The 8,544-nt window shown below is 47.2% G+C and overlaps 1 long non-coding RNA gene across 1 annotated transcript; it reads right to left on the bottom strand.

Moving 5' to 3' along the window:
• Positions 1–299: 299 nt before the first annotated feature.
• LOC140904457 (uncharacterized) lies at positions 300–8,046 on the bottom strand. The gene is made up of 4 exons (XR_012156530.1): positions 7,974–8,046; positions 7,413–7,482; positions 3,867–4,166; positions 300–361 (listed from the first exon to the last, which is right to left on the bottom strand). It is a non-coding gene; the product is annotated as an uncharacterized lncRNA (long non-coding RNA).
• Between the last annotated feature and the right edge of the window lie 498 nt (positions 8,047–8,544).

Consider the following 8,544-nt stretch of genomic DNA (forward strand, 5'->3'; position numbering starts at 1 on the left):
GGAAATTGGGACCGGGAGCAGTTTGTAATAGTACAGCCTGACAGTACAGAGGAGATGTTGGATGTCACCCCCCACCAGACATCAGGCTACGCACATTAGGGACAGTGGCTGCCAGGCCAGCTGGGCCCTGGGCTGGGGCTCCAGCTGGGGGCTGGTCTTGGTCTCTGTGGTGAGCAGGCTACTCTGGGAGCAGGAGAAGGTGAAATCTGGGGCAGGCACTGGAGCAGGTTCTTCAGCAGCCAGGAGCCCACGTGCTTGTCCGTCCCTGAGCAGCTGAGGAGCACAGTGTGCAGCTGGTCCATGCACCTGATGTAGCCACTGCTGTAGTGCTGCTCTGTGGCCAGGTTCTGCTTGGTGGTGGCTGCAAGAGATGGGTCAGCGTCAGAAACAGCTCAGCAAATGGGGGGGCCAGGAGCTGTTGTGGCAATCAGCTACAAGCCAAACCCACAAACCTGACAGTCTGCAACATCACCATCAGTCACCCATATGCCACGCACACCTCTCCATCCCTCCTCCGTATGCCAGAGACACTCATCTATCCATCTCCATTCACATCTCTGTTTCTCTCTGATTTTCCATGCAGCGCCCAACACAATGAGGCCCAGACCTGAGTGAGGCTTTTGGGTGCTGCAGGACTGGAGCTGTAGGGTGACAGTGTGTCTCTGGGCATCTCTAGTCTCAGCCCCTTTTCTCTTGAGCCTGAAGCCATGACTCTGAGTTCACACCTCTCAGGCCCAGACTCCCTAGCCCCAAAGACACCCGACTAGCCGCTCGTGCTCTATGCTCCCCTATTACAGCAACAAGAATCTCCCCAAAGTCCCCATGAAGATGTGGAAGGAGCAACACCTTGATCCTGGAAGGCAGCATGAACTCTCCTCAGCATGGCAGGGACCATCCCTGGGGAAGACAGATCCTATGTGACCCATAGGAGACCACGGGGAGCAAGAGATTGTAACCCACTGAGCCTGATAGGAGGCGTGGACCCTCCCTCTGGGTGGCATTGGGGCAGACAGATCCTCCCCCCGAGATGGATCCTCACCAGTCCATGCAATACTACAAGGTGCCAGGGAGTCATTACCCAGGGTGTTGCTCTGTTGCAGGCTCTCCATGTGCTACACTGTTATCTTCAGCATGTCAGCTTTCTGCAGCTTGGATTGCTGCCAGGAATGGGGGAAGGCACCATTAATGAGTGATGGAGGTCAAGGAGTTGGGGTGTCCCAGGTGGGACAGTGCCATGTGTGTGTCCGTCCACCCCCTTACCCTCCCATTTGGGCAGTGACCCCTGGTGGCTCTTTCACACTTTAAGAAAAGAGCCAAATGCCGCTGTTCGTCACAGGGTAATTTTATTTAACATAGAGCATTCTTCATCAGAAATTTACAACCCCCACTTTGCCAAGCACCGGCCCAAGCCGGCGCAGTCTCACTGATGACAGCAAACACCCCAGAACATACACAGCCAAAGGGAAGAAGCTTTAATATGAAGCAATGAGATGCCGCCTAGAGAACCTCGTGAGGGGCTGTGGGGAAGCAGAGAAAGTGCAACTAACTGCAAGGGGGAAAATCATAATCCACCAGGGAGAAAAAATGACTCCGCTAGGATATCACACCAACTCCAGCCAGGCTGGGGTACCCAGCAATTTGGGATTGGGGCAGGAATTCTCCCCCTCCCTGGCCTGTTCATTGCCTGGCAATTTCTAGGGAAGCACAAGGCTAGAGAGCCCTGCACAAACACCCTAGCCCACTGTGACCAAACCCTGTATTCACACCCTGCACACTCTTGTAACAATCTTTGGACAAAATATGCCTGCCCTTGTGAGGTAGCATTTGAAAAGTAATAATTCAGTGATCAATACTATCATGGTGAAATGGATGTAGCAACAGTCTGTGTAAAATTATGAAATTCCCCCCATAGGGTGTTAACGGCACGAGTTCCAACTCACGTAGGCAGATTAGGTGGAACTGGTCAAGCACACCTGTCCTAAAGAAAGGGATGTGTGTCTGCCTCAATTTGCATATCAGCAGTAAACTGAGTCCACAGAGGACAAGAGAGGGAAAAGCAGCATTTCAGCAATCATAGGTGAAAAGAAACAGCACAGAGCCTCCTTCCTCCACCAGACTCCATGTCTCCTTGCTCTCGGCATGAAATAACTTTACCTAAGGTGGGAAAACGCTTGGGAAAATGCTTTTCAAAGGGTGACTGAGCTATAAAAGTGAGGGATAAAAACACCCCAAGTTCTCTTTCACTACCCATCTCCCTTTCACCTAAGATGATCAGAGAAACAGCAGTTGGACCATGGAAGCAGATCCTGACCTGAGAGTTTGGGCAGCAGTATTACCGGAACCTGTGGGAAGGGACTTCACAAGCCTAGTTTGTTAAGTTTAGAAAACATTTTATCTTTATTTTTCTTGTAACCATTTTTTACTTTAATGCTGCTTTTACGCACTTAAAACCTCTCTTTGTAGTTTTATTCTTGAACCAAAACTAATCCAGTGTTGTGAACTGTGTGGATAATTCCATTTAAAAGGGCAGATTTATGTATATTGACCTCCTAGAGGTACAACAGACCTAACCTATCTGGCCTGTCCCGGAGAGGACTGGACAGTGCACAACACATTTTTGGGGTAAAGTTCAGGACAGGGAGTGTGCTGGAGTAGCTCAGGTCTGATGGAAACCAAAATGTGATTGGTGAGTTCTGACCGGCTGCTGGGCCAGCGCCGTTAACCATCCACAGACACTCATGGGGAGAGCAGGGGAGCTGCACGCTGACAGGCTGTTTGTGAGCGACCTAAGTCAGAGGTTACAACAGTGAAGCCCCTCACTGGTCTGGATTACACCCTGGAACATCATACCCAGCCCATAGCGAGAGTCCCTTAGCTGTTGTAATGCTATAACATGCTCCCCAGAAGAATCTGTTACTTTGCTGTTGAGTGTGTTGGAGTGAGCTCACCATGTACAGTAACAAGGGCAAAAGGAGGGCCGGGGGGAGGGGGGTAAGGTCTAGACAAGGCTGCTCTTCCCTCTCTGAAATGATGTAGTGAGCTTCCAAACCCCCACTATACACCCCACTCCTTAAATATTCTGTCTTCATTCAGGTGTTTACATACACGTGACACAGCTACAGAGATATGTTCACAAATTGGTCTGCTCTGCTGTGCTGATTACCTGAACTGGCCACCCTTTCCAATTATCTCCAGGAAATGGAGTTTCATACCTTTTAATTCTGTACTTTTCAAGAAACCTTCATATCTTACTCTTATAACACTTCCTAGGGTTTTATTGCGACTCTCATTTACCATATTTAATACATTATTAAAAAACAAAACATCATCATGATCATGTGACTTCTCTGGTACCTGAATTGTTGCTTGGCACAAATGTATACTTCTGGACCAGGGGAAGGGCAAACAGCAGTTGCTCCTGAGAAATCTCTTTCTTAAATTTACACACAAGTAAAACAAGATTTTGCTAATTTAGAAAAAAATGTATTAAATTAGAAAAGTCTCATTTTATGAGTATCCCCATTTAAAATAGAGATTTCACCAAAGTTGAAAGTCTGACAAAGTCCAACTCATCTGTCAAAACTCACTCCCCCATAGACCCAGGAATGGGAAATTGTGGGTGTACCAAGTGGTGACAGGGCAGCCCCCCCACCAAAAAAAAAAACCACAACCACCCTAGTTGTCTAACTGCTAGTGGTAGGAAATTGGGATGTTGCAATTTGTGATGCTACATCCCTATCGCAACCTCGTCTGCCCCGCTGAGCCAGTTTTGTACCCTGGAGGTAGTCACTACGGCGTAACAGTGCCATGGTGCTACAGAGAAGATGGGGCCATATTTCCCACTCCTGAGTCACTCGGGTCCTCACCTGTTTGGGTCAGCTGTGCCCTGGGCTCAAGCTCCAGCTGGAGGCTGGGTGAGGGCAGGTGGAGTTTGCTGACCTCAGGCTCTGTGATGAGTAGGCTGCTCTGAGTACAGGATATGAGGAGGTTTGAGGGACACCCTGGCTGGGGCGTTGCTGGCCAAGGAGGGTGAGACCTGCGGCAGGCTTTGGAGCAGGTGGTTCAGCAGCCAGAAGTCCACATGCTTGTACATCCCTGAGCAGCAGGTTGTGCACTGGATGTAGCACCAGTGTAGCGCTGTGGGGCCAGGCTCTGCTGTGTGCTGGCTGCAAGAGACAAGGCACAGTCAGAGATGGTGCAGGAAATGGGGGCCCGGAGGTGACAGCGCGAACAGCCATGAGCTGAACTCACCAACTTGCCAGCCTGTGACATCACCATCCTCCCCTTCAGCCCTCTGTCCAACCCTTCAGCTACCCATACATCCCACTCTATGTCAGACACACCCCTCCATCCATCCATATGCCTTATACACTCATCTCCCACCAAATGCATCCCTCTGTCTCTGATTGTCCGTGCAGTGCCAAGCACAATGAGATCTGGACCCTGAGCAAGGCTTTTGGGTGCTGCAGTAATGGAGCTATGGGGTGATAGCGTGGGTCTGGGCAGCTCTAGTCCCAGCCCCACTTCTTTGAGAACCCAAATTCTCTACAAAGATGGGGTGTGGGAGGAGCACCCCCCTGAGCCCAGCAAGCCATACGCATCCTTCCCAGTATGACAGAGACCATGCCCATAGGCAGATAGATCCTGCTCAGCCCATGGGAGACTGAGGGGAGACTGAGGGAAGAGGGTGCATGCCACTGAGCATGACAAGTGACATGGACTCTTCCCCAGAGCAGATGGATTCAGCCTGGAGCATGGGAGGCGGCAGGGTCATTACCCAGCATGTGGCCCTGTTGCAGGCTCTCCACATGATCTCCAGCATTTTGGCTTTCTCTGCCTTGGGCTGCCATGAGGAGTAGGGGCAGGCACCAGGTGTACAGGGATTTGGGGGCTCAGTGTCTGGGAGCGGTGTCAGGGTTACAAGGAGCTTTAGGGAAGGATGCAGACACCTACATCTGGGCGCAGGTGGGAATTCCAGGTGGATTAGACAATAAGCACACTCATACTGGGTCAGACCAATGGTCCAACTAGTCCAGTATCAGGCAGTGGCCAGTGCCAGATGCTTCTGGCAGTTGAAGGTTTAGGGACACCCCACAGCAGGGGGTTGCATCTCTGACCATCTTGGCTGAGCGTTGTTGATGGACCTATCCTCCAGGAACTTAGCTAATTCTTTTTTTAACCCAATTATATTTTGGCCTTCACAATAGCCCCTTGTGATGAACTCCACAGGTTGACTGGGTGTTGTGTGAAGAAGTACATCCTTTAGCTTTAATTTGGAGATATACCTATCTCATAGAACTGGAAGGGACCTTGAAAGGTCATCGAGTCCAGTCCCCTGCCTTCACAGCAGGACCAAGTACCGTCCCTTATTTCTGCCCCAGATCCCTAAATGGTCCCCTCAATGATTCAACTCACAACCCTGGGTTTAGCAGGCCAATGCTCAAACCACTGAGCTATCCCTCCCCGCAGACTTGTGTGAAACCTGCTGCCCATTAATTTCATTGGGTGGCCTCCTGATTCTTGTGTTACGTGAGGGGTAAAGAACACTTCCTTATTCACTTTCTCCCACCATTCCTGATTTTATGGACTTTTATCGTAACCCCCCTTAACTATCTCTTTTCTAAGATGAACATTCCCAGTCTTTTTGATCTTTCCTCCCATAGAAGTTGTCCCAATCGTTGTGTTTGACGCCCTTTTCTGCACCTTTTCCAATTCTAATATATCTTTTGTGAGATGTAGTGACTAAAACTGTATGCAGTATGTATAGTTAGAATTATGTTTTCCAGTGGGCATTACTTTGCACTTATCAACGCTGAACTTTACCTGTCATTTTGTTGCCCAGTCACCAAGTTTTCTGAGGACCCCTTTGTAACTCTTCACTGTCAGCTTTTTCAAGATAGTTAAGTCTCTTTCCAGAAGTTGATAGGTTGTGAGCAAGAACTGCTATGATGAGGCATAGTGGGAGAGTCCCTCTCTGTGATAATATATAGATCTCTTATAGATCTGACTATGCAAAAGTAGAGTTAGTTAGACCAAAAAAGAATTTGTAGAGCAACTTGCAAAAGACAGAAAAACTAACTGTAAAAATTATTTTAAGTCTATCAGAAGCAGGAAGCCTGACAAACCAACAGTGGGGCTACTGGATGATCAAGATGCTAAATGAGTGCTCTTGGAAGACAAGGCCATTCCAGAGAAGCTAACTGAATTATTTGCATTGGTCTTTACTGCAGAGGATGTGATTCAGAGGATCTGAGCCATTCTTGCTAGGTGACAAATCTGAGGAACTGTCCCAGACTGAAGTGTCAGTAGAGGAGGTTTTGGAACAAATTGATTAGTTAAATAGTAATAAGTCATCAGGATCTGATGGTATTCACCCAAGAATTCTGAAGGAACTCATATATGAAATCGCATAACTGCTAACTGTGTTACGTAAAGGAAGGCCCTCACATACCCTTTTTGACTGCCACTGCACAATGATCTAACAGAATGTTAGAAGCCATTAGTAAAGGGATAGATGAGCCAGAAAATATCCTAATGCCACTAAATGAATCCATGATTTGCCCACACACTGACTACTGTGTGCAGTTCTGGTCGCCCGATCTCAAAATAGATTCATTAGAATTGGAAAAGGTGCAGAGAAGGGCAACCGCACTGATTATCGGTATGGAAAAACTTCCTGTCATAAATATAAAGGGAAGGGTAAACACCTTTAAAATCCCTCCTGGCCAGAGGAATCTCCTGTGACTGGGCTGCTCCACTGGCTTGGATGAGTCCTCTGCAAGCACAGCAAATAACCAAAAAAAGAGCCATCGCTACCCAAAACCTGTGCTGTGGTGTGAGCTCCTGCCCTCTAGCTAAGTCTGCAGTGAAAAATGATATTGACGAAATTTCTTTGTGCCCGCCCCCCGCCCCAGTATTACACAGTAACTGGTTAAACATTTTTTCTACTTATACAAATAATTCGATAAAATGTGTTTTATCATTACTTTAGAAGTGGATAGAAAAGGTAAATTAATTTTAAACAATAGGATTATAAATTTAGCATTTAAAATAGTGTTAAATATAAAAATCTGTTTTTCATTAATAAGGGGTCACTCTCAGATGCTTGCTGCCTGAAAAGGATCTCCAATACAGAAAGTTTGTGAACCCCTGCTCTAGTCACCACCTGGATCCAAGCTCGCCCTGGGGAGGAAATATTATACCCTGCCCTGGATATTAACATCCCTATCCTGCAAGCAGCTATCTTCCCCTGTCCCCTGACACACAGGTGATCAGGAACCTTCTTGCTAACCCAGTTCCACCTAATACAGGAAGGACCTGTCTCCAGTCAGGAGGGCTGGACTCAAAGCTCTAACTGAACAGTTTCTCAGGGATGCTTGCAACTGCTCTGCTCCCAGCTGGACTGTTGTTACCTGGAGCCATCTATGCCAAACAGAATGGACTTCCCTGGTCTCCATCTCTCAGGTCTTGGCTCAGGTCCTCCTATGGCAGGAAACAAACCACAAAAGGAAAGTTATTGCCAGAGACCGCATTGCCACAGGCTGATGCTCTTGCTTCTCTAAAAGGTTCTGTCTGACGCTCCCCACAACAACACTCCCCCAACAGTCTTAGCTACAATGAAGGGGCAGCTGGATGTTCCTGTACTGTGAAAAACAGCGTCCAAAATAGTCACCGCTCACAGGAGACTATTGGCCCTCTTCCTTCTGTAGCCTGATCTATAGATTATGAATAAAAATTCCTAGTTATCACTTTGAGGGTTGACAGGTTCTTATCCCAAGATCAGGCCCAGTATTATTAAAATTATTATATAGTTGGGAACACCGATGTGCACAGGTACAACACTCACACTATAGGAACGCTTTTATATTTACATATAAATAATTTATTAATACATTTTGCAAAGTTACACACACTCTAACTCAATAAGGTAGATAGAGATAATACAGGAAGTACATTAAAATATCCATACTCACACCATCCCTTTCAGCACAATCTGAAATGTTAGCCATCATCTTCCTCATCTTCATCAGTGGCCATCACTCTGGCCCTTCCCAAGGGCTACATCTCTCTCCCCTGCTGCCCTGGGATGCCACTTTTATAATATGTTACACTGATGTTACCATGTCTAATGCATATTCAATAGGGGTTTCTACCCTCTTCCTTATTTGTATTTCCTCCCCTTACCAATGTTAAGGTGTCCTTCTTCTATAGGTTAGTGTATTTATGATTTCACCCAATTATCATATATGTCAATTTGTTGCCATGGCACTTTTGCGGTCGGATGTTCCATCCAAAACTTTCCAGAAGCTGGTGTTAGTTCATGTTCTGTGGTTGGCTCATGTGATTATGGACAAAATTCCCCCCTGCACTCTACTTCCAGTTCCCCAAAACTTATGAGTTACCTAAATTTATCTATGCCAAAGTTCATAGGCCTCAAGCGTCATGCTAACTGCTGAAGCCAATGTCTTACAGGATACAGGCCTGTAGGTTCTTTGCATTACTGCTACATATAATAAATGTATAATAATGCAAAGCAGTGAATAT

This window comes from Lepidochelys kempii, unplaced genomic scaffold, assembly GCF_965140265.1.
Source record: "Lepidochelys kempii isolate rLepKem1 unplaced genomic scaffold, rLepKem1.hap2 scaffold_117, whole genome shotgun sequence".
Lineage (NCBI taxonomy): Eukaryota > Metazoa > Chordata > Testudines > Cheloniidae > Lepidochelys > Lepidochelys kempii.